The following is a 26,785-nucleotide window of genomic DNA, read 5'->3' on the forward strand; positions in this document are numbered from 1 at the left end:
TGTCTGGTGTTAGACTCTTGACAAATCCTCTACATTTTGAATTTGTTGTGTAGTAAATCCCATGGATATCTATGAATATAACCAGTGAAAGATCATTCTCTGGATGGAGAGAAACAGGATGGAGGAAACAGTATGGGGAGTTGAAAAGCTGGTTCCTTACATTTTGGTCCCTTCTTTCCATCCCTTTATTCTTGGGAGTCATACCAATCAACCATTATATATTCATATCTTCAGGTGAAGTCCACTCATGAGAAGAGAAAATTATTTATTATTTGATCTTGGCCACTCATAAATGAGACAAGGAAAAAGAGATGGTTATTTCTGCTAGTTCGGAGAGCATTTGTCATTTCGATTTTTATACATTCAACTTCATTTCCTAGCTTCACATGAAATCAACATTCAGGTTTTGCCTATTTACATATGATTTTACAGGCATTGTTTATCAGACTATAGGTGAATATCCTTACAAAGCCAGTTTCAGCTGTCAACTACACCAGGTTGCTCATCATTTCCAAGCCATTATATTTATCTTCTCTGCTTCCCTTTGTAAAATATTTATATAAGAAGGAAATAATTAACTCGACTTCAGAACAGCACTTTCACTAAAATGGACTATGAAACTGCTAGGCATCATCACTTCTACAGTTTCTGCTACAGCAACTTTTGGAGGTTTTAAGAGACTAACTAGGTAAAAAACATATTTGCCTAATCTGCTTTTAGCCTTCAAACGATAAAACTATCATCTCTCAGTTAAAAAATTCCAATAGTACTACAGTCAGAAGCATAATGTTTTAAACAAAGTTGTTAATTAGCTGTTTAAGATATTAAAGGTGCTATGGGAAAAAATAAGCACTAAAAATAATTCTGTCGGAAAAACAGCTGAGGGATACAGAATTTTGGCTTAATATAATGATAATCTACATAAATCCTAACACCAGCATCAGAATCTTCATTAACACCTTTAGAGTTGTACTTTTTGAAATACATGTCTAACTACTGCAGAACGAATAAGAAAACTTCATTTCTGAGGCATTTCCAGCCAAATCCCAAGGATCAAAAGACCGCAAATTATAAACCTCGGCATAATCTATGTTCCAAGCATTTTGCCTAGTATTTAGAAACTGATGCATAGGCATAAAATGGGAGTACAGCTTCGGACTTAAACCGCACACTGATCCTATGATTGCAACCTATGATCTGAAGTATGAATAACAGGTTAATACTTTTGGAATATTTTTTGTTACTACCATTTCATCACTGGGCTGCAGAACAGTTGGCTGGACAGCATTCATCTTCAATTGTATACCGAGACATGAGTTAAATTCTCTGTGGGCCATGTATTTCACCTGTTAATGGGAACACATTGAAATAAGCTAAAATGAGACATGGCAGATGGAGCCATATATTCAGTCCATCTCCTGAGAACAGATTTGTAATGCAAAACACTGGATTCAAGATGCGACCCATGGATACAAGGAAGCAATCAGAACCAAAATGATTAAACAAGGCCCAGGCCTCAATATGGCACACAGAATGCTAAACAGAAACAAGGATGCCCAGGAGGAGAACAAATCACACTCGGAGCTCCAGCCCAGAATAGATTTCGTTTTCAAGATAACAGCCCTCTTCTAAAGATCACAGCACTTCAAACAAATAACCAACAATATCTGCATCTATTAATGAGTGCAGCCCAAATGAATACTCTTTAGACAAAAACATTCTCATTTATTTGAGACAAAAAATCTACAAGCATGAGTCAAATGCTTCTCTGACTGTAGTTTCTACATCATATGCATTGAGCATTTTTTTGCTGGAGCAATCTTTCTCATTCTTTGCCCTTCAGATATTTTGGATGATTGTTCCTGGTCATAGCCAAGTTGACTAAGACTGATAGGAAATGGGAATATAAAACATCTGAAAGATGACAGGTTGAGGAATGTTGAGCTAGAGCTTCTGGAATATGTGGCCCTCAGATCCTGATTATCTTTTGCAATCTTCATTTCGTATTTGTGTCATGACTACCTGGTCTTTGTTTCAGCCTCTTCATCTGAACAATGACCAGACCTAAAGTGACACAGGATCTTATCACACTGGGATATACTCTGTTTCTGAGACTCTTTGAATGCGATTCTGAACAGGTCCTATCACATGGTGTTTGTCCTATTCCATCAGTAATCTGTTGGAATCAGTCTCCAAAACATTGCAGAAACAGATTGTAATTTACTTAACACAGTTCTGAGGTGCTGTTTTTATGTGTGATTGTAAAATCAGTTAAATCATTATGCATTCCATCAGCTGAAATCTTGTGAGAATGGTAGTTCGAGACTTCCAGGCAACATAACTGTGCAATTATTCAAAGTTTTATAAAACAAAAAGTAACATGGGAGGCATTTTAATGGATTGGGAAGAGGCTGCCTTCTGTGATGTGATGAGTCAAAGTGCAGCATTTTCAAAACATAAGTATGTTTAATGATTATTAGTATTATTATTTATATTGTGTGATTATTATTATTATTATTGTTGTTGTTGTTGTTGTTTCTTGTTGTAAGCCACTCCAAGTTCCCTTGGAGGGGGAGAATGAGAGGGAAATAAATAAGGTTTTATTTATTTATTATTATTATTATTATTAGTAGTAGTAGTAGTAGTAGTAGTAGCAGGTGTGATAGTCAGCATACATCCTGTCTGAATACAGTACACATCCAGTCCTAAAAAGAATACTGAATGCATACTGATATAAACAGAGTATATCTCAATGTGATAAGGTCTATAACACTCTTCCTGTGCCAAGGTCCCTCCCCTGAATGTCAGACTGTTCTCAAGGTGTCATCTGTTCTTTCCTCCCAGAGATAGTTTGGTTTCTGACAAACACTTTGTGCAAAATATGTTATAAAAGCTGAACTTTGATAGGCAACTCTCCTTCTCTGTATCAAGTCTGATCAGACTCCATGAACCTCCCACTCCTAGTGTTTCATCAGCTAATGGAAACCTCTATTGTAGCTATCTGAGAGCTGACAACTGCTTTCCCAGTAATACCCTCCCCTTCCTCAAATAGCCATCAGGAAAACTATAATTTAGACTTCCAGCAGCTCCTTGGAGAAACATAAAAACAGCCCATCACAAAGCTGGTTTTGTTCTGCTCCCACTTAACAGAAGCCATCCCACAGACTGCTGGAATTAGCCTGCTATTTATTCTGAAGTCTCACAACTGTCTGAAAAACAGATGATGTCAGTGTGTGGCTACAGCACAGAATCTCTGATACAAGAAGGAGGGGGAAAATCCTGAACATTAACAGGAGTCTTACAAAATCCAAACTAGGACACATTTTCCCTATTGTTCAACTGTTTCTCTGATGTGTGCCCTTTAGGCTACATAAAAGTCACTCTATCAATTCAGCATCTAGGAAAGGCTGAAGCCTGCTGCCAATACAGTAAATAGCATCCCTACATATCCTTTTTTGGGGAAATAAATTGTGTGTCCAGGGGTGCATCTGCATTGTAGGATCCATTATAAATGTCATAGCTCAGTGCTTTGGAATAATGGGAGCTGGAGTTTTACAAAGCCTCCAGCCTTCTTTGCCAAACACTGCTGGTGCCTTACCAAACTAAAACTCCCTAAAATACCCAGGATAGGCATTTTAAATATTATAGACGAAAAAATCATGTCATGCTATGAAGCTGTCTTTCCGAAGAGGAAAAAGGAGGCAGTACCGAATGGTCAAAAGAGAGATACAAAAACTTAAGAGGAAAAACACTGTGCTAATCTATTTTGATTGTTTAATTTCAGATGGAAAACAATGTGTTACAAATTACTGAAAATAATAGTAATTTACCAACCAATATTGCATTTTTCCTCCGGGAGACAAGACAATACATTTTTCTTCTACAAGCTGTTTTGATTCTTTTCATCTGGCACATATAGATTTCTACTCTTTGTGTTCCAAGGAAAACACTAATTGTTCTACCCTCCTTTCTATAACAACAAATAAATAAACATTTAGATGTTACAATGTACATACTACCTGATCACAGCAAGTAATTGATAGTCTGGCAGTATCAACCTGTTCTAGAAAGGAGTATTATTACTTAACTTACTCCTGAGCCAAAGGAAACAGAATAGCATGCTTGACTTCTTTATGGTGCAATGGAAGCCATCCAAAAATGCCCTCTTTAATTCACAGGCTGTTAAGGCAGCCTAGCGCCAACCCTAGTGAAGCAGACTAATGTCCATCCAATACAGTATTTCGGCTTTAAAAAAATCAGAATTTTAAACTGAGTGTTACCTGGATAGAGCTAAAGCAATTTCTTTCAGAAAAGAAATTTAAAAAACCAACACATAGCAATTGCTTTTGCCAGCTACATTAAGATCTATAGAATACATTTTCTTGAACCAAGGGCCATATTAATTTTATAGAGTTGTGGAAACACAATAAACCAAAAAGTTTAGCACAATTAATTTTTTTTGATATTGTTACGATTATAGTATTGCAAGTAGTTTAAATACATTGTGTTTAGAAGAAAGCATCATAACCCATCATTAACCATGTTATTAAGGTTTATTTAAGTATTTGTATTGTATTTTCATGGCTAATGGTCCCCAGAAAACAATTTGAGATATACACCATATATGAAATACATTAAATTTAACACAGCAGCAACACTAAAACATGATGAAATGACAATACTAAAGCAATAACAATTTTAAAACTCCAAACCAGCATTTACGGGCCTTTAAAGGTTTCAAGTCCATTTTAATTTTAGGAAATAATCATTAAAATGAAATAACCATGAAAATGTGGTCACATTCCATTGCAGTGGAGCAAACTCCATTCAAAATGTGACAATTAACACAACTAGTCTACAAATGGACACCAGTATAGTATAGCAGTTTGGTTCTTGGACTAGGACTCCAGAAGACTATGAGACATTGAAGGCCAAATCCCACTTAGAAAAGGAAACCCAGCACATGTCCTTGGGCAAAGTAGGTACTAAGAGGAAAGAAATGTGAATAATAATAATAATAATAATAACAATAATAATAACAATAATACTTTATTTATATTCCGCCCTTCTCACCCCAAAGGGGACTCAGGGTGGATCACAGTACAAGGCAAACATTCAATGCCGCTTTGTATAGACAGTACACAGACAGACAGAACAGAAGGGGGTGCCATGGAAGGTTGGGCTCGAATCTAGGGGGTGCTGTTGCTGTATCCTCTATGACAAAGAGCCGTCAGGACTTCCTCCTTCTTTTTGGTCACCCAGCATTTTCTGATCTTCTTTCTTTATGGCATCGTAAAATACCTCCCCCACTTTTAGCGGTACCTAATTTCTCTAATCAGAGCTAAAGCTGTTTTTGAATTGCTTTGGTAAACAATGAGCTAGGCTGACAATAGGCAGCTTATGCCAACTCGAGGCTTTGAACTTGCAACCTTTTGGTTGATAGATCTTATAACTGCTGATTATTTACCAGCTGTGCTAAACCTCCGGCCTTGAAACATCCTCTGAATAAGTTCCACCAAGAAAACCAAGGAGAAGATCGCCATAAATTGAAGTCAACTTTAAGCACATAACAACTAAGTCTCGACTGGACACTCCGGACTATATGAACCAGTGCTCGACCAATATACATCACCTACCATGCAAATTCTTATCTGCAGAGGATGAGGAGGGCTGCTGTTCATTCGCACAATCCATCTTATGAGTCTTCTGGCTGAAGGAGGATAGCTAGCATTTGTCAGCTTTCACTGATCTACCAATTACTGCAATACTGATGTGCCAATGTAACTGCCATTCTATTTATTGATTGATGCATTGATTGTTTCTACTTAATTTATATGCAATTTACTATAATAGCTCTTTCAGCAACATACAATTAAAATACACAAACATAAAAATACATAAGATACAATTATAATGGTGCAAAAAACGGAGTGGGATAGGAGAGGAAGAAGCCTTCTGGTTAAACTGGGAACCAAGGAGAAGGTAGGAATTGAGATTAAATTCGCAATGTGCCCATTGTCTGAAAAAGACAATCCTACAACGAAGGAACCACCTCTGAAATTCTCCCCCGCCAACCCTCACTGCTATCCACAGTACTTGTGAATAATCTCAAGGCACAAGTAGTGACATATAAACATGTATACCCAGAACTCTGAATTAGGCCTGAGTAAGACCAGGAGTCAGGAAAGGCAGTGATGACTGTAAAATAGCTCTCTGTTAGCTCTCTTACAGCCATCTTCTACAGTGACATTTTGAGACACTTTTCAAAGGCAGCTCACATACAACACATTGCAATAATCCAAACAGGAGATCTGACATTATGTCAGTGATGTAATTTCATGAATTATAGATTTACATATTGGATAGATTGTAAATAAATTATCTCAAGGAGGATTATCAGATTTGAATAAAAATAGGTATTTAGCAAGATGAGAACCCATTTAGAAGTACAGTACATAATCCAAATTTTTTAGTTTCTTATACTAGCTTAGGTCCTCGGCAATGCCTGTGTTAGATCTTTTGTAAGGATAAACATTAGAAATAGTGGATGGAGTAGATATCCACCAGGCTCTTTGAAACACTTGTCCAGATACAGACATCATCTTTTTCAACAAATGAAAGGAACAAGAGTCACTTCATTCCACACATCTAATGAAATAGACTCAGACTGTGAAAATGTATACTGCCAATTTCTTTTTGTAAGTTATTCTCAAAGATGATACAAGGTATTTTTGTACACAAATCCAAACAAACATGGTGGCTATGTCTTTAAATTTGTGTCAAATGTTCCTTTGTTTCAATCCAGTGGTTCCCAACCTTTTTTTTTTTTTAACCAGGGACCACTTGACCAGGGACCACTCTTCAATATTAGTACCAAAAGGGTTAAAAATCAGTTTTTGGTCAACTTTAGATTTGGTTATTTGGGATGCTGGTACAGAAAACTGCATTGGATAGACCACATCAGCTCTAGTTCCCAATACAGAACATATGCCGTCCAGTAGTCGCCATCTGCTCACCCACAGAAAACCATATTTAATAATTAGAGCTGATGTGGTCTATCCAAGGAGGTAGGGCTGGTCAGCAACAGGGAAGGACTAATAGGTGGCGTGAAAAGAACGGGGGGGGGGGGGGAAATAAAGAAGGAGGAGGCTTGTGGACCAGATTTTCATCTTCACGGCCCACTGGTGGTCCGCGCCCACAGGTTAAGAACCACTGCTCTACACACACACACACACACACACACACACACACACACACGGAAAGAGAGGGGGGAGGGGGAGAGAGAGATAACAGGAATGGGATAAAAGTGAAAATATGTTTGCATGTATCTACCGTAAGTATGTTTCTTCCAACATGGCTCTTACATTCAGGGAACCCTGTAACTTCCACTGACAATGGATCTGGACCAAACTTGGCACACATACCATGAGACAGACAGATAGATAGATGTTGAATAAAAGATACCAGGGAAGAAACCACTGATATCATGATATAATGTGACAAAATACCAGGAGGAATGACATTTTAAGAATTGTCCTGTGTATGTACAAAATTGAACTTTCTGCACTATGTGTGGTTTCAATGTTTTCCACAGAAAAAAATGGTGGCAATGTTTCAGGATTTGACACAGAACAAAAATAGACAAAGACATAGCAGAGATTCATTCCATTTTGAGATCAGGCACACTGCAGATTTATAATAGCTTGACACCGCCACAACTGCCATAGTACCGTCCTGTGGAATCTGGGATTTGTATTTTATTGTGGCACCAGAGCTCTCTGACAGAGAAAGGTAAATCTCTCAGATCCCAAAATTTCATAGCATTAAGCCATGGCAGTAAATGTGGTGTCAAACTGCTATCATTCTGCAATGTGGATATTTCTATTTTAGTAAACTTGTACTTTGTTAAAGGATCAAAACTATTATCCTGTAGTTACCTACAGGTTCTGGGATTTTAAGAGAGTAGTCTTTCTGGGAGACACTTAACCTGACTAGATCCCAGTCTGCACATGCAGTTATCCAAAGACGCCTTCCCAATCAAGCCTTGCCACAAGTAAGATACGCCTGTCCTGTCTATTTTCATTTGGACCCACCTTTGTGTGAATGTGACAGAAAGAGAGTAGTGTAGTGCTGCACTTGGACTCTGAGAAACCAGGGTTTGAATGCCCAGTCAGCAATGGAAACCTACTGGGTGATCTGAAAAGTCAAATTATCTCAGGCAAACAGAAAGGCAATAATGTACCAATCTTAGCAAGAAACACCCAGGACTTCGCTTAAAGTCATGTAACAAAAATAGTCTTCCAAGAATCCTCAATCCCTTCCCATCAACATGTTATGAACTACTGTAGGGAAGGGAAGAACAACTGGTCTGGTCCCATTCTCACTAGCTCTCCAATTTCCATTTCAGAACCTCTGGCCTGAATAGTGAAACAACATCACAAAGATGTTCTTTGTTCTTTTTTATCCATACCCCGCGCTCTCCCTTTCCTTTAATAATTCATTGTGCAATGTGCGTTTTGTTTTACCTTCTCAATAAAAGTGCCTTTTCTGGAAAAACTGTGGTCTTATTTCTTTTCCTCCCAGGGACTTTGAGATAGTACTTCATTTTTTAAAATATCCTAGCTTCCAAGCCAGCTTTATTGGACTGGGAGCATTTTATCCAGAAGCAGAATACAACCAGATACACAGAGGAAAAAGGTATTAGTGTTCTGGGAAAAAATGTGCCATGGACATATATCAATCAGTTGGAAATATGAATGAGTATGTGTCTCAATAAGCCGAAAAACAAGCTGCTCTATGGTTTCTCTCCCACTTTACTGAGGGAGACAGCTTGGGCCACGTTCAGTTTAGCTCTTTTCAATCTATGAAATAATGCAAAGCGACAAGTGATCCAACTTCAGTGGTGCAGTGCTGTAAGCAGAGTGGCACACTTTTGTAATGATTTGGCCACTGAAAATAGAACTCTGACTTTTCACAAACTAAAGTTTGCGAATTAGGAGTCACATTAGACAGCCTTCTACCCTAATGCCTGAAGCATGTTTCCCTTCCCTCTTCCACTTTGTTTTCTTTGTTTACAGTAGTTTTATACCAACTATTTCCAAATTCTCTGAGTTGTTTTACAGGAGAAAACTATTAAAAACATACAATAGAAACCCATAAAATATTGTTTAGTATCATATGATGCATGTTGAACATATCAGGATTGGGCTCAGAGGAAGGGGATATGAAAACTGGAGGAAGGAAAACCAACAATTTATGATATACAAATGGCACCATACTACAAGTACAAAAACAATATTACTAGCCCGAAGTAGGAAATACCTGGAAGAATTACTGAAGGAAGTGCAAAATTACTGAAGGAAATGCAAAAACATATATACAGCTAAACATTAAAAAACAAAAATTATGATTAGAAATGAATACATAACTTTAAAATAGACAATGAAGACATTGAAACAGGTCAAGGTTTTCCATACCTTGACTCAGACATTAATCAAAATAAAACTAGGACTTGGGAGAAGAGCTATGAAAAAAGACAAGATCTTCAAGTGTAAAAATAAACAATTAGAATTGTCCATGTCATCATATTTCCCATTTCTATGTATGGTTTATTTATTTATTTAAGATATTTTTACTCCGCCTTTCTTTGCAAGCGGACTCAAGGCAGCTTACAACAGAATAAAACCATACAATACAAAAGTTAGAACATGGTTAAAATTACACTGGTTGTGAAAGCTATAGAGGAAAAAAACCTGATAGGAATAAAATCAACTCATTTGAAATGGAGAAAAGGATATCATGGACTACTAAAAAGACAAATAAATGAGTCCTAGAGCAAATCAAGCCTGAACTCTCCCAAGAAGTCAAGGTGACTAAGACCCCATCTACACTGCCTTATAATGCAGTTTCATAATGCAGTTTAAGGCCTCCTGGTGGTGCAGTAGATTAAACTGCTGAGCTGCTGAACTTGCTGACCGAAATATTGGTGGTTTGAATCCAGGGAGCGGGGTGAGCTCCCACTCTTTGAAAACATGCAAGTGTGAGTATATCGATAGGTACCTTCTGCGGGAAGGTAATGGCGCTCCATGCAGTCATGCTGGCCATATGACCTTGGAGGTGTCTACAGACAATGCTGGCTCTTTGGCTTAGAAATAGAGATGAGCACCACCCCCCCCCCAGGGTCGGACACAACTAGACTTAATGTCAGGGGAAATCTTTATCTTTACCTTAATGCAGCTTAACTGCATTCAAACTGCAATATGTGTGTCTACACTGCCATACAATGCAGTTAAACAGCATTACGAAACTGCATTTTATGGTAGCGTAGATGGGGCCTAAATTGAGATTGCCATACTTTGGACATATTATAAGAAGACATGCCTCACTAGAAACTACAATAATGATCGTTGTCTCTCTTCAGTCATGTAAAATAGAAGGCAGGAGATAAAGAGAAAGACTGCATTCCAGATGGATGGACTCAATCAAGAAAGTCATGACTCTCTGTCCACAGCACCTGGTATTTATTGGTGGTCTCCCATGCAAGTACTAATCAGAGCTATCTCTGCTGAGCTTGCAAGATTTAATTGAATCTGGTGCCTTTAGGGCAGTGGTTCTAAACCTGGGGTCCCCAGATGTTTTTGGCCTTCAATTCCCAGACTTCTGGTATACTGGCTGGGATTTCTGGGAGTTGTAGGCCAAAAATATCTGGGGACCCCAGATTGAGAACCACTAATTTAGGGTATTAGGGTAAAACTTTTATTTTGTCACCATGATATTCTGGTTTTTTTCTTTTTGTAAGCAGATTTCTTTGACCATTTTAACACCTTTAGTTCTATGTGAAAACATGGAGAAACAAGGGTACATGGACAGAATAAGTTACTGCCCGATAGCTGCTTCTTTTAGCCCAGATAGGGGGAAAATGTGTGTATCTTGATATTAAATATTGATCAAGTTTAATGGAAAGGGCACACTAGTTCCTTAGCAGCAACTTCCCAGCGAAGACCTTTGTTAATGATCCAATGACCTTGCTACACAGAGGAACTGCCAACAATTTAGTGACAATTTCAGATCTGCTTGGCCTATTAAAACAGAAGCAAGAGACAAAAATAGACACTGCACTGCGTGACTTCTGAAATATTTACATTGCTAAGATCAGGGAAATGTTTGAGAACTTCTACGTTAAAATGCATGCCATGCTGCAAGGGAAGAATTTTTTCAGGAGCATAAAGCAAAGCAAAGAAAGATTCTGAGGAATGGGAATGAGAAATCTATGAGCTGGAAAATATAGTACTGTCTGGATTAATACCAAACTCACCTTATTTTCATTTGGGAATCTTTAGTCTGGTGAATAAGTATTAAGAGCTCAAGTACGCACACTGAAAAGCTGATCAGAGAACTTTGCCTAAAGTTCTATTTCACAGGCAGATGTCATCAGGCCCAAGAGAATAGCTCTCATCCAATATACCTAAATATAGCTAAAACTCTCTCCAAATTTAGTGCTAAAACTGTCCTGCAAGGAAAGAATATTTTATGATGTGTCAGATGGCTCTTTTGTAACTAATAAAGATGCAATTCAAATATTTCACATTTTCTGACATCAGGTCCTGCCAGATATAAAATAAAATGCTGAGATATGGATGTACATACATACTGTTCTGTCTCAGCCAAGAGGCTGGAACGTCCATTATGGTCATAAATACACCGGCAGTTGACAGGAAGTTCAATAGAAGAAATAGATATTGTAAGTACACTCTCCAGCTCCAAATATGAAGCAATGTTCATGACAGCTCCCTCTAGGATTACAAACAGCCCCTCCTAATCTTCAGGTGCTGCTGTCAATACTGAGATCCTTTCTACACTAAAAGAATTTTCTGTACTTTGAATGATTTTTCATTTGTCAAGGGATGGCATAAGGCATGCACCTTATTGTCATTGCTCTCCATTCCCTCCCACATCCACCCAAAAATTCAGGAAAGAAAGCCTTTCCTGTAAGGAAGCTATGAGCCTATTACGACTAAGATAAAACTAGTGGATGTGGATCAAGAATAGGCAGGTCAAGAATAAGTCTCCTTATTCACCTATGGGCCCACAGCCAAGACCCTATACTTGAAAGGCAATCATACTTGGCAACAAGTGATAATTCATGGCGATGATAACTAGTTGCACAATAAATGCTTTCAGGTTGAAGCATGAAAAGAGAGGACCCAAACAATTGCCATCCAGTCTGCCTGACATCAATACCAGGAAAAATTCTGGAGCAGATAATAAAGGAGGCAGTCTGAAATCACTTAGAAAGCAATGCTGTGACTACTAGAAGTCAACATGGATTTCTCAAAAACAAGTCATGCCAGACTAATCTTATCTCTTTTTTTCAATAGTTACAGGCTTGGTAGATGCAGGGAATGCTATGGATGTAGCATATCTTGATTTCAGAAAGGCCTTCAAGTCTCCCATGACCTTCTTGCAAGCAAACTAATCAAATGTGGGCTAGGCAACGCTACTATTAGATGGATGTGTAATTGGATATGTGACCAAACCCCAAGGGTTCCTCTTCATCCTGGAAAGAAATGACAAGTGGAGTGCCGCACGGTTCAGTTCTGGGCCCAGTACTGTTTAACATCTTTATTAATGACTTAGATGAAGGTGTAGAGGGTGTGCTTATTAAGTATGCATATGACACCAAATTATGAGTGATAGCTAATACTCCAAAGGACAGCTGGGCCAAAACTAACAACATGAATTTCAACAAAGACAAATGTAAAATATTACACTTAGGCAGAAAAAATGAAATGTAAACATAGAGAATGGGTAATGCCTTGTTCAACAACAGTCCATGTGAAAAACATCTTAGAGTCTTTGTGGACAAGAAGTTGAACATTAGCCAACAGTGTGATGTAGCGGCTAAAAAGCCAATGGGATTTTGAGCTGCATCAAAAGGAGTATAGTGTCTAGATCAGGGGTCCTCAAACTAAGGCCCAAGGGCCAGATACGGCCCCCCAAGGTCATTTACCCAGCCCTCACTCAGGGTCAATCTATGTCTGAAATGACTTGAAAGCACACAAAACAACAACAACAATTTTATCTCATCAGCCAAAAGCAGACCACACTTCCCATTGAAATACTAATAAGTTTATATTTGTTAAAATTGTTCTTCATTTTAATTATTGTATTGTTTTAAAGTGTTTTTGCACTACAAATAAGATGTGCAGTGTGCATGGGAATTCATTCATGTTTTTTTCAAGTTATAATCTGGCCCTCCTATAGTTTGAGGGATTGTGACCCAGCCCTCTGGTCTAGATTGAGGGAAGTCATGGTGCCTCTCTATTCGGCTTTGGATAGATCTTACTTAGAATACTGTGTCCAATCCTAGGCACCACAATTCAAAAATGATATTGATAAGCTGGAGGGTGTCCAGAGGATGGCAACTAAAGTGATCAAAGATCTGAAGATCATACCATATGAGGAACGTCTTAAAGAACTGGATATGTTTAGCCTGCAGAAAAGAAGATTAGGAGGAGACATGATAGTCATGCATAAATATGTGAAAAGATGTCATAAAGAAGAGGGAGCTTGTTCTCTGTTGCCCTTGAAACTAGGACTTGGAGCAATGGGTTCAAGTTACAGGAAAGGTAGAAAGAACTTCCTAACCGTACGAGCTGTTCAACAGTGGAGTGTGGTGGAAGCTCCTTCCTTGGAGGCTTTTAAACAGAGGCTGGATGGCCATCTGTCAGGGATACTTTGATTGGCAGGGGGTTGGACTAGATGGCCAATGTGGTCTCTTCCAACGCTATGATTTTATGATTCATAGGAAGATTGGACACAAATTTAATGACACAACCATGTTAGTCTTGATCTATGTGAAAAATGATCTTGTACCATCTGTGAGAATAACAGACAGAAATAAGGTCATAGCATAAACTTTCAAAGACTGAGCCTATTTTATCAGATGCACAAAGTAAAGTGCTTCTTGTCCCTTGCATTTCTTGAGAAAGATCTCTCTGTACCCGGACAAGTGTCTTAAAGAGGCTGATAGATTTCTACTACATTCAGCTGAATTTGGTGCTTTGCCTGGTGACAGAATTCAAAGACATAGCTATATTATTCTGGATCACTATGAAAAGGACTCTTTGAGACTAACTACCTGAAACAAGTTCACAATATGAGCTTTAGTAGACGAAGTCTACTACATTTAGTCTACTTTATAAGACTAAATGTGTCACGGTGTATTGTTTTATTGTTTTACTGTTATTGCTTAATGTTTTTGGTTGCTTATGAGTTTTACTATGTATGTGTTATGCTGTTGTTTTATTGAGGGCCTTGGCCTTTTAAGCCGCATCGAGTCCTTTGGGAGATGTTAGCGGGGTATAAATAAAGTAAATAATAATAATAAATAATAAGTCTTCTTCATCAGATCAGGAAATAATACCGCCCTCTCAAGGGCTTTTTGGTGGCAGGCTTTTACTTGCCTTTCAGTCTCCAATTATTTAATCACAGCAGGACACACAACACAGGCCTAACCACAAATCCAGATGCAAACTTTGCCTACATATCGACTTGGAAAATGTTACCACGGGGCCTAAATACATAATCACAATATTAGAAGTATTTTCATTTCCTCATCTTCTAATGTGGAAATGAAAATGCTTCTAATATCATTTCCTCATCTTCAATTGTAGGAACCCCTGGTGGCGCAATGGGTTAAACCCTTGTGCCGGCAGGACTGAAGACCAACAGGTCGGAGGTTCGAATCCAGGGAGAGAGTGGATAAGCTTCCTCTGTCATCTCCAGTTCCCCATGTGGGGACATGAGAGAAGCCTCTCACAAGGATGGTAAAACATCCAAAACATCCGGACGTCCCCTGGGCAACGTCCTTGTAGACGGCCAATTCCCGCACAACAGAAGTGACTTGCCGTTTCTCAAGTGACTCCTGACACAAAAGAAAAAACCTTCTAATGCAAAATATACCATCCTTTGTCAAACATAGCATTCAAGTCTGCACTGGGCAAACTGGCCAGTTTCTGCAACAAATAATAATGACCAAAAATTAGACATTAGAAATTGGAAGATAAAAAAAGTAACAAAACAATCTTCCTGGGGTATTCCATGCAAACCTCAGAACAGCAATCCTTGAACAACAACAACAACAAAGGGAGATTGGAAAACAAAGCAGATGAATTAGATAGATCTGAAAACACCAGTCAATCAACAATGGATTGAACAGAGAGAGATAAAGACAATGTCTTTCTCCACATCTTTGACTTTCAATAATCTTAATTAAAACTGAACTTCTCACCTCATCACAATCCACACAAGTTTTGCATTTCTGTTTCTAGCCTACTTGTGACAATCCACATATATATGCCTGTCATTTGGCATTCCACTCCATGCATCTGACAGAGCAGATGTGAGGTTATACGAACGACTTCTCACTCGCAGCCTTAACGATGCTACAAGATCCCTTTGAGTAATGTACCAATTTGTTTATATATATATATATATATATATATATATACACACACACACACACACACACACATACGCACGCACGCACGCACACACACACACATGTTTGACAATGCATGTTTGAATATTTGTAACAGGGAAGTGACTTGGAACTCTAGATCAATATTAATTTTAGTGGCATGTGGACACTTCGGAATTTTGGAATGTAGCTTTTTGCTACCTGCATACAACTTTTGGCTACTGAAGTAAATTAGCATTGTTTCCTAAAATATCTAGGAACCAGGCTTAGGGTTGCAGCATCAATTTGACTGGAGTCTCACAGAGCAGATACATCTACTTATTTAAATGATGTAACACTAAGGTCAGATCAATTACAGAAAGAGGGCACTATACTATAAAACGGTAATTAAATCCTCCCTGTGAACACCCTAGGTACAGAGAGGACTGTGTGCCCATCTTAATGTTTTCTCACACACTGAGATTTCAGAATTTGAAATTGTAATTCATATATACCAATTATGCTAATAGTCTGTTTTGAGTTTTTACAACAATTATCCGACAACGGCTCATCTGTGATCCTTGTTCTTACAGTCTCTCCTTCCTACTCTAAACATATAATGGGATGGGAGAGAAAAATAGAATGCAAGATGGTATATAGATTCATGTAAACTTGCTGCTCTTCTAAACCACTGCTTCTTAAACTGTGGGTCCAGCCCCCAAATGTGGTCTCCTTAGATCAGTATTGGGGTATCAAAACATTTGACAATAGTCAGTTTCTGAATGTCATCTCGATATGTATGTGAATCTGTTGGCAACAACTTGCAGTGCTTACAGTGGACTCTGCAGAAAATGCTTAAGCTCTACTCTACACAAAAAAGGAAAATAGAAGGAAATTTGAAAATCACTGCTTGCTAGTAAGCTAACAGAAATATACAAAATATAACCCATTAACAAAAGAGAAACTCAAGACATCAAAGACGAAACAGACAGAAACTACCATGCAAAGAAGTAGTGGAAAGAGAAGATTATTTGTAACATATAATATTGAACAAAACAATCACAGAAATCCTCACTGGAATAGGCCAAGAACCCATTTTATCCACATATACACAAACGTGTGCCTTATAGATATTTTATATTACAGTTCTTATCAGCCCCAGTCAGCCTAGCCAATGGTCAGGGATGATTGGTTTTGCAGTTCAAAATATCTGGAGGGCATCAAATTACCTGCTCAGCATCCTGTTTTCCACACTGATAAGCACTCTTGTCTATCATACAATGAATACAATTTATTCATGATACAGAATCATTCATAACTGCAAGCATTCAAGGAGAACATTGGTGTATAGATATAAATTTTGCATTATGAATATCAGACTTGTTAAAATCATTGGCTCTCACAAGATAGTCCTCCACATAATTTCATCCAACTTTCAGACTGTCCTGATTAGTGTAAGTGCTTCACTTCCAACAGAAGGCTGCTTAGAAGGTAGATTTCTTCCCTAGAAACCTTTTTTCCTACCTTGAGAGACTAGAGAGGCAGCGTGCTGAATCAGAACTTAATCATCTTATTATCACAGTTGCCTTTTGTAAAAATACTATTGTTTTGACACCCTAAGTGATGAAAAGAAAGGAAGTCTCATCTGTATCAATCTGAATACTATCAATCTGAAGCTTCAGTTTCTTACTCTTTAAGAAGATGTGGGCTGCAACATATTTGGCAGGCCACATAGAATTTTTCCTTTAATGCTGTATTCAGGAAAAGGGAAGGGGTGCATCTACACTATAGAATTAATGGAGTTTGATACCACTTTAATGGCAATTGTTCAATGCTATGGAATCCTGGGTGTAGAAGATTTGCAAGATAGAATAACTGAATCATAGTGTTAGAAGAGACCACATGGACCATCTAGTCCAATCCCTTGCCAAGGACAATCAAAGTACCCCTGACAGATGGCCATCCAGCCTCTGTTTAAAAGCATCCAAGGAAGGAGCTTCCACCACACTCTGGGGCACAGAGTTCCACTGTCAATATCTCTTTGAACTGTGGTGCCTAGAACTGGACACAGGACTCCTGGTGAGGTCTAACCAAAGCCAAATAGAGAGGTACCATGACTTCCCTAGATCTAGATACTATACCCCTATTGATGCAACCCAAAATCCCATTGGCTTTTTAGCTGCTGCATCACACTGTTGGCACATGTTCAACTTGTTCTCCATGAAGACTCCAAGGTCTTTTTCACATAGGCTGTTGTCGATCTGGGTGTTATATCTTTACATTTCATTTTTTTCTGCCTAAGTGAACTATCTTACGTTAGCCCTTGTTGAAATTGTTAGTTTTGAACCAGCTCTCTAATCTGTTAAGGCCATTTAGAATTCTGACCCTGTCCTCTGGAGTATTAGCTATCCAACTTAATTTGGTGTTATCTGCAAACTTGGTAAGTATGTCCTCTACACCTTCATCTAAGCCATTAATAACGATGTTGAACAGTACTGGGCCCAGCACTCCACTAGCCACTTTTTTCCAGGATAAAGAGGAAACATTGGTGAGCACCCTTTGGGTTCCATCGCTTAACAGTTACAGATCCACTTAATATCCCATAGTTTGTTAGCAAGAATATCATGGAGAACCTTGTTGAAGGCCTTACTGAAATCAGGATATGAAACATCCACAGCATTCCCTGCATCTACCAAGCTTGTAACTATCAAAAAAGAGATAAGATTAGTCTGGCATGATTTTTTACATTATTTATTTATGTATTTAATTAGGGGCATTCCTATACCACCTTTCTCTGAATACCCAAGTTTCTGAGAAATTCATGTTGACTTTTAGTGAGCACAGCATTCCTTTCTAAGTGATTGCAGACTGTCTCCTTAATGGTCTGCTCCATAATCTTTCCTGGTATTGATATCAGGCTTTCTCTTTTAAAGAGTGCCGGTGCCTCACAAAACTACCAATCCCAGTAGCCATGATAGTTAAAGTGGTGTCCACCAGTATAGTTCTACAGTATAGATGCATACATGCACTCAGTTTATAATCAACCAGAAGAAACTCTTCCAGGGATGAAAGATGTCAGCAACATACCTGACCAGCTGAATCCCTCAATTTTCTAAATTGCTTTTGTGCCTTCTATAAGAAAGTATCACTTTTGCTGTGCTAATTATCAAATGGCAGTGATAATTCCTCACCATCAGTTTATAGTACTAGACTGTGGATTCAGTTAGGATGGCTTAAAGCACAAAGTACGGTTTTCCACACTACCTGAATTCGCTTATTCTGGTTTTTAGACTCTCAATACTACATTAATGCAGTTGTAATTGTAGTGTATTTCAGTATTTCAGCATAGCAGCTGAAATACTGAACTATAAATCTCCAGTTTAAACATTAACTTGGCCATAAACTCACTAGAAGACCACAGACAAGCCACTCCTTCTCAGCAACATAACTGCAGTTATGGGGATACAGCTACTCATCTCTATCACACCACTGCGAACACTGTAAAAAATATGTTAATGGAGCAGTATACAAAAGCTTGTTATTATTTTCATATTTATTACTTTTGCATTCATGCATCTTCAATTTTCACCCTAAACACCAACCACCTTAATTAGTCCTTGTTACAAATAGTGCTAAACCTGAAGTATGCCAGAGTTTTAGAATATGTAATAGTAGCCACACACATATACATGTGTGTATATTTGCTTTCAAGTTGCCTGCCAACCTATGGTGACCACATTAATTCCATTGGGTTTTCTTAGGGAAGGTCTTGCTTGTTTCCTTCTGTGATATATAGCTTCCAGCACCTGGCATTCATAGTCTCCCATCCAAGTACCAACCAGGGCTGAGCCTGTTTAACTCTCAAGATCAGATGGTATCTTGTGCCTCTACAGCAGGCATGGACAAATGTTGCCCCTCCAAGTGTTTTGGGCAAACTCCCAGAAATCCCAGTCAGCCTATCAGCTGTTAGGAATTTTGGGAGTGGAAGTCCAAAATACCTGGAGGGCTGAAGTTGTCCATGTCTGCTTTAGAGTATTTACATCCAACTGTGGTCCTGATGAAAATCGCCTCCAATGTCATTATCACCTTTAGGAGGGATATCCTCAATGAAATCAATGAGATAGTTCCTTTCCTAGCTGAAAGTGGAAGGATTTTCACTTCGATCAGATTTTAAGGAGGTAGATTAAACTTCACCCCATATGGAGAGGGAGGGGGGTGAGATTATAAACCCAAACCTACCTTTTACGTTTTTTTAAAAAATGAGTATGTTTCCATATTACAAATTTTGTGTCAGGTATAGTTTACTGCCTTCAGCTCTCTCATCCAACAAGACAGACACACACACACAGTTTGTTATTTTGATACCCTTGATAAATTAAACCTGGATATTTTAATATTCCCCTTCAGTAAGCATGCACAGTGTGTAACATATCCCAATCAGCAACTGAGGTAACTTTGTTATGTATTCCCTAATTAACTTTTAACTAAGAATAAAGGTCAACTATACACCGTTATCAAAGGAAAGCTATACCTTGTGATCTGTAAACAAATCTAATAACCTAGCTAATTACAACAGACCTTTAGACTTGAAAATCTTATAGACTCTTACACATGGAGGAGACGTCATTAAACCTGATTAAAACAGCTATTTAGTCAAATTGCTTATCTAATGGCTGAGGAAAACAAGAACTTCCAATTCCCTCCTCAAAATAAACAGAGAATTGGACTTCTGCCCCCAATCTATACCTGAGAAAGAAAGCAGAGTATTCTTCAAAATTGAATCTCTCTTTCAAAACAATGCATTTATATGTTCACACAATTATATCTAAGGGAAATATTGGGAAAAACAAATAGTAGTCGTATACATTTAGGCACAACAAATAAAGTCAATTTTAGCAATAGGGAAAAGGATTGGAGTTAAGCTGTACTTTTGGTATTCCAAAGGAAAATAATATTTATATTCCCTATTCCACTTCACTCTGGTATCAGAGACAAGATATTCTACCTAAACCATTGGGAAAGCCACTAAAAACAGCACTGACAGATGGCCTCTTCCATTCTCCCTGCAAGGGACTTTATGCTAGTTCTGGCCGTGCCCACAAATTAGTCTATAGGGAGTTGACAGATACTTTAGATTTCTGTCTTTCAAAAGATCAAAAATACTATATTTTGGAGAATGAGAGGCATAGTGGCACAGAGAAGAAAAGCTTGCCTAAAAGCTCCCATTCCGCATCCTTCTAATCTTCCTGCCATCCATGGCACATCTGTTGGATTTTAGGCAGGAGAAGTTTAAGCTTTATGGGAGCTCTGAGTTGCCTAGTCCCCAGGTGTAGAAACTAACTGTAAACACAAACTAAGATAGCAGTGTTTCACAGATGGACTAACTGCATCCCACTTTCCCTGCACAATAGAATTGCTATATTGCAACTACAAAATCTTCCTATAGCTTTCAAAATACTGAGACAGGAGGAAGAAAACATACTGGCCCCAAAGTTCCTGGACCATTCTTCTTCCACTCTTTCTTACCAACAATAAATTTTGTGTCACGGAAGAGGATGGAAAACAGCATAAAGAAGAATTGGGTAAGAGGCAACTGCAGCATCCTTCCCCTTGCCTTCTGCTGCTGCTTTAAAAGCTGAAGACAGGATCAATGAATGTGGCAGGACTACATTCGGTAGCTTCTTATCATTAAACAGTCATTTGTTTAACTCTGTTTTCAACAGAATGGACCTTACAGCAAGATTTGGAGTGGGACAACAATTCAGAGCAAACACTTTGCATAGAGACAGCTCCAAATTTAATTTGTTGTGCCTTCAGTTAAAAGGTTCCCTTTCAAAAGCCCTGGGAAATCTACTGTCAATCAAAGAAAAACAGCACTGGGTTAGATCAACATAATGGTTTGCCTATTTTTGTTTTCCATTTCAAAAGAAGTAAACCTTGGACCCAATAATGTTATGGAATGCAAGAAAAGACACAGGCAAAGAATCATCTGAAGAAATCTTGCCAAAGATTTTGTGATAGGTTTGCCTTACACTTGCCTTAAGTCAGAATTTTATTTATTTTTTTGGTCGTGTCAGGAGTGACTTGAGAAACTGCAAGTCGCTTCTGGTGTGAAGTCAGAAATAACCTGAAGGCATGCAACAACAACAAATCTGGAGGATCCTCCAATATCTATTCTGCTTTGAAACCAGAAACTAGAATTGATTAGAAAACTGAATTTTGTACCTAACACTGAATTTTAAATTCCTGAGAAAATACAATGTACTTGTCCCCTTCTATCCCTGAATATTCAGACTGGGTATTCCTTATCCAAAATGTTGAGTGTTATGAGTTTTGGATTTTGATTTTTTGTTCGAAATATTTTATTTGCATATAACTTACCTAATGAAGTATTTTATTTTATTTATTTATTTATTTATTTGCTTCATTTATTAACCGCCGCTCTCAGCCCTAGGGCGACTCGTGGCGGTGTACAACATAAACAAACATATCATACAATAAACTACCATGACACTATAAACAACATAACAATAATACACTATCATCTAATTACACTAAAAATCCGCTTCGTCTTATCATAGGATCAAACCAATCTCGTAGTCTACATTCCGTTCCAGTTGTCGTTTCCAGTTGCTGCAGCATTTAGTTAAATGCCTTCTCGAATAGCCATGTCTTCAGGCTCTTCCGGAAGGACATAAGGGAGGGCGCCTGCCTGATGTCAACAGGGAGGATGTTCCACAGCCGAGGGGCCACCACCGAGAAGGCCCTATCTCTCGTCAGAGCCAGACGTGCCTGTGAGGCAGGCGGGATCGAGAGAAGGGCCTCCCCAGACGATCTCAAGGTCCTCGTGGGCTCATAGGCCAAGATGCGGTCCGAAAGGTATTTTGGGAGTATCTGAGAGATGGGACCCATGTTTAAACACAAAATTCATGTATGATTCACTTCTTATACCCATAGCCCCAAAAACCTTTTTATACAGAATGCTTAAAAAATTGTATAAGGAGCGACTTAAGAAACTGCAAGTCACTTCTGGTGTGAGAGAATTGGCCATCTGCAAGGACGTTGCCCAGGGTACACCCAAATGTTTTACCATCCCATGTCCCCGCATGAGAAGCTGGAGCTGACAGATGGGAGTTTACCCCATTCCCCAGGTTTAACCCATTGCACCACCGAGGGCTCCTAAGGCTTTTAATAATTTTGTGCTTAATTAAAATTGTGTGTATGTCTTCCCATCACCACATCTGAACATCACAGGGTGAGACTTGGGATTTAAGTATGCCAAAATACAATGTCGGTTTCAAAAAAGATTAATTAGCATTAACCTGATATTTGGATCAAGGATATCACAGAGCGTATCACATGGGGACTATTGTACCAATCAAATGTTGCTAGGATTACAGAAGGTGGCAATAGGACACAGAATGTTATGCAGCATCACAAAATTGGCACCAAGAGATAAGGTGGAACCAAGACTGTCTAGAAGACATGTCTTCGTACTATAATTCTGCCAGAAAAATATGTTGATATTTAATGACAGTTTTCCTGGGACTATGTGGCTGAAATTTCAGTACTGAGAGAGATTACCAGCCAAACTAAGGAGAGAAAAAAATCTACTTGATCTGATGCATAGACAAACAAACATGATGGGAAAATGGACAAATCAAGACATGTTTCTATGGCTTCATCACTTTTTTCTGTGTCAGGAGCAACTTGAGAAACCACAAGTCACTTCTGATGTGAGAGAATTGGCTATCTGCAAGGATGTTGCCCAGGGGACGCCTAGATGTTTTACCATTCTGTATGGGGCTTCTCTCATGTCCCTGCATGAGAAGCTGGAGCTGACAGATGGGAGCTCACCCCACTCCCCGGATTTGAACTGCTAACCTTTCAGTCAGCAGTCACCAGGGGTCCTCAAACTTTTTAAACAGAGAGCCAGGTCACAGACCCTCAAACTGTTGGAGGGCCGAATTATAATTTGAAAAAACATGAACAAATTGCTATGCACACTGCACATATCTTATTTGTAGTGCAAAAAACACTTTAAAAGAATACAATAATTAAAATGAAGAACAATTTTAACAAATATAAACTTATTAGTATTTCAATGGGAAGTGTGGGCCTGCTTTTGGATGATGAGATAAGATTGTTATTCTTGTTTTTGTTGTTGTGTGCTTTCAAGTCGTTTCAGACTAAGGTTGACCCTGAGGGAGGGCCGAGTAAATGGCCTTGGAGGGTCGTATTCAGCCCTCGGGCCTTAGTTTGAGGACCCCTGGTATAACCCATTGCACCACTGGGAGCTCCTGGCTTTATCACTGAGAATGCAGTACATGTATGAGTGGAATTAAAGGGGACTATTGATGCAATGTTAAAACAGGGGAAGGCACGAGCCCCAATAAAAGCTGAAAATGGTCATTTATATGGGTAGAAATAATTATTATGATATCCATAGAAATAAAATACCTCTTGATAGGGTAAAGAACACATTCAGTGAACAATCCATCTGCCAGTCTGCTCAGTTACTCCCTGGATACCAATTGCTGCAGACCCCTGCTCTCCTGTCTTGTTATAGTTCTTGATCTTTAGTCCTGACTTAGAATGGGCAACCCTTCAAACAGAGGATGCCCTGAAACAGAGAACTGTCCTCTGATATCCCTTCAAAGAGAGAAATTGTGTTCTGTGAAGTCGGACACAGGACCAGAGGATCTTATTAAAGTCTTATTCCCCGACAGCTTTACTTCTTTTTTTCACTTCTTTTCCTACAACATTAGAAGTCCACCTCTAACTGCTCTGGGGCCCATCTTCTCTTTCCTGACAGCTGCTCTCACAGATGGAGTCAAGAAATGGCCTTTCCAAAGCAAAACAGGTTTGAACGTTTCTCTGATTGTCCAATCTCCCTTGCAAGATGTTACTCTTTTAAGTTATTACAAGTCAATTAACTGCAATAGTTTACACCAACCGTTTTTTTTCCTATTTAGTCATCATATATAGTAGGGTTTTTTTTCCAGTAAACAACTTCTTTTCCTGCAGTGCTCTCTCTTTCATGCACACACATAAGCACTTTTTTTTCTCATCCAAACACATTACGTCAATCCTAAATTTAGATTACAAGCTTTTCAGTGCAGGGGCTGTGTCTCTTTATGCCTTCTGTGATGTGCCAAGCGCACCTTTGGGTGCTATTAAATAAAAAAACAACAAAACAGGCTTTGATACAGAAGCACAGGATGTATAAAGACACAAACCTGATGGCGCGTAGTTGGCATATGCAAATGCACTGCTTCTGTCTCTGAAGTCCTACATTATTAAAAAGCTCATATTAAATTGGAAAGAATAAAATTAAAAATTACTACTTTGGAAGCATACGCCATGCATACTAACATCACTTAATAAGTAACAACAGATACTGAACTTGCAACATGATGACATCTCCAGCTTTTTGCCAGGTGTTAAGTCCAGGTACTGAAAAACAAAACTGGATTGGACATTAAGCTCCTAGACTAGTTAGCTCACTATTTAGTAGCCATGACAAAAAGTCAGGACCATGTTTTCCATCTTCTCTGTCTTCCTAAGCTCTTGTGTCCTGGTTTCGTGAAAACTACGATGGCTATTAAATCACAAAGCGGAAGCTGTGTAAAATGGCCAGGGCTTAGTATTATTTCACTATTTAATTCATTATGTCATTGATTCACTTTTTTTCCTAGGGATTTTACCGATTTTGGGTTTTTTTTACTTAATGCTGAAGTTTACAATATGCTTTAGTAAATTTGGTTGTCAGAATTTGTTAGGGTGGGTGTCATTCCTTCTGTCACAGTTAGTAAAACTGGAATCCCTGCTGTCTTAGGAGAAGAAATATTAGACTGTAGGAAAAGTGTCACACAGCTTTATTGTTAGATGAATCGTGATTTCTTTGAGAAGACAGTGAGGAGGAAAAAAGGTAGTACCGAAGGAATTATTCGGGGGCTAGGTTTATGTTCTTCAAACCAAGTCTGTTTGAAGAACATAAAACAACTAAAATGAGAATCTATATAAATAAAAATGTAATGTTCATTTGTGGGATTAACAGATCTCAAAAACCACTGGGGGAATTGACACCAAATTTGGACACGATACACCTAACAACCCAATGTATGTCCTTCACTCAAAAAAAAAAAAAAAAAGATTTTGTCATTTGGGAGTTGTAGTTGCTGGGATTTATAGTTCACCTACAATCAAAGAGCATTCTGAACCCCACCAATGATGGAATTGAACCAAACTTGGCACACAGTTCTCCCATGACCAACAGAAAATACTGGAAGGGTTTGGAGGGCAGTGTCCTTTGGTTTTGAAGTTGTAGTTCACCTACATCCGGCGAGCACTGTGGACTCAAACAATGATGGATCTGGACCAAACTCTTCACGAATATTCAATATGCCCAAATGTGAACACTGGTGGGGGAAATAGAATCTTGACATTTGGGAATTGTAGTTGCTGGGATTTGTAGTTCACCTACAATAACAGAGCATTCTGAATCCCACCAACGTTATAAGTGGGCCAAAGCTCCCACACAGAACCCCCATGAGCACCAGAGTGGGCCACAGCAACGCGTGGCAGGGGACGACTAGTAAAGAATAAAAAAGAAAACTGAACAGGAAGATGGGAAAGCGAGTCTAGAAGTATATCTACACTGTAGAATTAAGCCCCCGGTGGTGCAGTGGGTTAAACCACTGAGCTGCTAAGCTTGTTGACCAAAAGGTCACAGGTTCAAATCCGGGGAGCAGCATGAGTTTCCGCTGTCAGTCCCAGCTTCTGCCAACCTAGCAGTTTGAAAACATGCAAATGTGAGTATATTAATAGGTACTGCTCCAGGAGGAAGGTAACAGTACGCCATGCAGTCATGCTGGCCACATGACCTTGGAGGTGTCTATGGACAACACCAGCTGTTCGGCTTAGAAATGAACATGAGCACCAATCCCTAGAGTCGGGCATGACTGGACTTAATGTCAGGGGATAACCTTTACCTTTAACTAGAATTAATGCAGTTTGAAATCAACAGTTACCATGGCTCAGTGCTATAGGATCCTGAGATCTGTAGGTTGGGGAGGTATTAGGATTCTTTGGCAGCGAAGGCTAAAGACATTGTAAAACTATACAGCCACGGCAGTTAAATATTGTCAAATTTCATTACTCTACAGTGTAGATGCACCCTTGAAAGAGAATAGTGGTAAGAGGAACTGATTTATTTGCTTTGCAAAGGACTCAAGCAGCCAGAACCTTTCCAGAATGCCAAACAACAGACATGAATGGAAGGCAAGCAATTTGAGTCTTTCTGTCCACTTTTGTTGCACATGC

The 26,785-nt window shown here is 38.8% G+C and overlaps 1 protein-coding gene across 16 annotated transcripts in view; it reads right to left on the reverse strand.

Moving 5' to 3' along the window:
* Nucleotides 1-26,785, reverse strand: part of PTPRF (protein tyrosine phosphatase receptor type F) — a 606,212-nt gene that overhangs the window by 404,650 nt on the left and 174,777 nt on the right. The gene's annotated exons all lie outside the window — the stretch shown is intronic.

This window comes from Anolis sagrei, chromosome 4 (assembly GCF_037176765.1).
Source record: "Anolis sagrei isolate rAnoSag1 chromosome 4, rAnoSag1.mat, whole genome shotgun sequence".
Classification (NCBI taxonomy): Eukaryota; Metazoa; Chordata; class Lepidosauria; order Squamata; family Dactyloidae; genus Anolis; species Anolis sagrei.